This window comes from Bison bison, unplaced genomic scaffold, assembly GCF_000754665.1.
Source record: "Bison bison bison isolate TAMUID 2011002044 unplaced genomic scaffold, Bison_UMD1.0 scf7180017864127, whole genome shotgun sequence".
Classification (NCBI taxonomy): domain Eukaryota; kingdom Metazoa; phylum Chordata; class Mammalia; order Artiodactyla; family Bovidae; genus Bison; species Bison bison.
Genome location: NW_011494699.1, coordinates 36,165 through 38,904, shown reverse-complemented (window position 1 = coordinate 38,904; position 2,740 = coordinate 36,165).

The window sequence follows — 2,740 nt, the reverse complement described above, 5'->3', positions numbered from 1 at the left end:
CGTTTGGCTTTAACAATGTCTCTGTTGCTGACTCCAGGCTTTCTTCAGTGCTGGGGCTGGGTAAATACAGGGCTTGTGGGGTATAGCCCACACAAAGCAAAAAAGCAAAAGAAAGGTTGTATGAAAAAGGGTAGCAATTTGTTTATCTGAGGTTTCGCTGAATGCCTCTCATTTCCTTGTGTGTGTGTGTGTGTGTGTCTGTATGTGTGTGGTGTCACATTCCTCATGATGGCAAGCATTTCTGGATCTCTTCACTGCTAGATACCATTTGACTCATCAGCCCAACCTGGAATACGTTTACCATTTTACTTACCATACAGTGTTTGCTTGGTAAGTATTGATCTTCACTTTGTCTTCCCTGCAAGAATATGAGATTAAGGCCAGAAAGGAATATCTCAGTCCTGCTCATCATTTTATCACCACTGCCATACAGAAGACCTGGCACAGGGTGGCATTTACTTAATTTTTACCATATCCATGAATAATAGGGTTTATTTTATTAAGATGATTTCCTCTCTTATGTACGATTGTAATAGAACAACTGAGTTTACAAAAAAAATAAATAAATAAGTTCTCCATGGTACACCTCCCTGAAGTGGCTCAAAAACTAAATTGAACTCAGCATTCATGAATCTGAAATTAAATTCCACTGGTGGGGTTAAAGTTCTATATCCTTCATTCAATTTCAAATACAATTGCAAAGCTAATAGCTAGAGTGTGAAGAAGATTTTATTAATCACAACGTTCAGTTAGAGCAAGACTCTGCTGAAACCAAAGCAAATAAATTATAGGCATAGCTAATAAGGTCAAGAAGCTGCTAGTACCAAAATCCTGGGAATATCCTCTAAATCTCCAAATTACCTTTAACTGGCTTAAGTAACTGCTTTATAAATGGATAGTCACCTATGAATAGTTATTCTAGAATAGATGTTTCCATTTCTCCTCTGAGAACATGAGCTGTGAATTTCCTCTTGCTTTTTCATAGCCTCCCCTATAGAACTCAAGTCCCCTCTATACTATTTCCAACAGTGGATGTGAAATGGTTGAAGGGTAAAAACCCAAGCTGTTGCAGCCAGCAAGGAGTGTTACATGCTATTATGCTGCAAGGTCAACAAATGGCCTGTTATTTTAAATATTTAAATTATCTTCCTAGGGAGATAATGTTCAGCAGACTCTCCATCTTCCCAAAGAAGCAGAATTTAACACAACTCGCTGCCTCCACATGATGAAAAAACAGATACTGAAGCCATGGCCAGCAAGAATAGGAATAAAAACAAAGTTTCATAAGGACTTTTCAGGCAAAGTTAGTTCCGTTTGGTAAATCTCAGTGTAGGGTCCCCAAACCAGCAGAATTAACTTTGCCAGGGTTAATTCTCGAAAAAAAAAAACACAATCTTTGGGCCTCATCCAAGTCTCTGAATCAGAAAATATGTGGATGGGACCCATCAATCTTGAGTTGAACAAGCCATTCAGTTGATTTTTAAGGCAGGCTGAATGAAGCTTGAACACCTGTCATCTAAGGCAGTAAGAAGACTCAGGCCTTTTTTCCAACTACTGTATATAGGAGACATTAACTGACCTACACCTTAACCCCATTAACTGAACCTACCCAGTTCCTGAGGATTCTGTTAAAATCATAACTGCAAATATATTAAGGATCTTGATTTTAAAAAGTATTCATGTTAGTGTAGATGTGGATAGAAAACACACATAAGCACACAACAGAAAAAAAAATGTCAAAGGAACTCAGCTTAACAGATACCAATTATATTAAAATATTATCAGATCAGATCAGATGAGTCGCTCAGTCGTGTCTGACTCTTTGCGACTCCATGAATTGCAGCACGCCAGGCCTCCCTGCCCATCACCAACTCCTGGAGTTCACTCAGACTCACATTCATCGAGTCAGTGATGCCATCCAGCCATCTCATCCTCTGTCATCCCCTTCTCCTCCTGCCCCCAATCCCTCCCAGCATCAGAGTCTTTTCCAATGAGTCAACTCTTCGCATGAGGTGGCCAAAGTACTGGAGTTTCAGCTTCAGCATCATTCCTTCCAAAGAAATCCCAGGGCTAATCTCCTTCAGAATGGACTGGTTGGATCTCCTTGCAGTCCAAGGGACTCTCAAGAGTCTTCTCCAACACCACAGTTCAAAAGCATCAATTCTTCGGCGCTCAGCTTTCTTCACAGTCCAACTCTCACATCTATATGACCACAGGAAAAAACCATAGCCTTGACTAGACGAACCTTTGTTGGCAAAGTAATGTCTCTGCTTTTGAATATGCTATCTAGGTTGGTCATAACTTTCCTTCCAAGGAGTAAGCATCTTTTAATTTCATGGCTGCAGTAATCATCTGTAGTGATTTTGGAGCCCAGAAAAATAAAGTCTGACACTGTTTCCACTGTTTCCCCATCTATTTCCCATGAAGTGGTGGGACCGGATGCCATGATCTTCGTTTTCTGAATGTTGAGCTTTAAGCCAACTTTTTCAGTCTACACACTCACTTTCATCAAGACGCTTTTTAGTTCCTCTTCACTTTCTGCCTTAAGGGTGGTGTCACCTGCATATCTGAGGTTATTGATATTTCTCCTGGCAATCTTGATTCCAGCTTGTTTCTTCCAGTCCAGCGTTTCTCATGATGTACTCTGCATATAAGTTAAATAAACAGGGTGACAATATACAGCCTTGACGTACTCCTTTTCCTATTTGGAACCAGTCTATTGTTCCATGTCCAGTTCTAA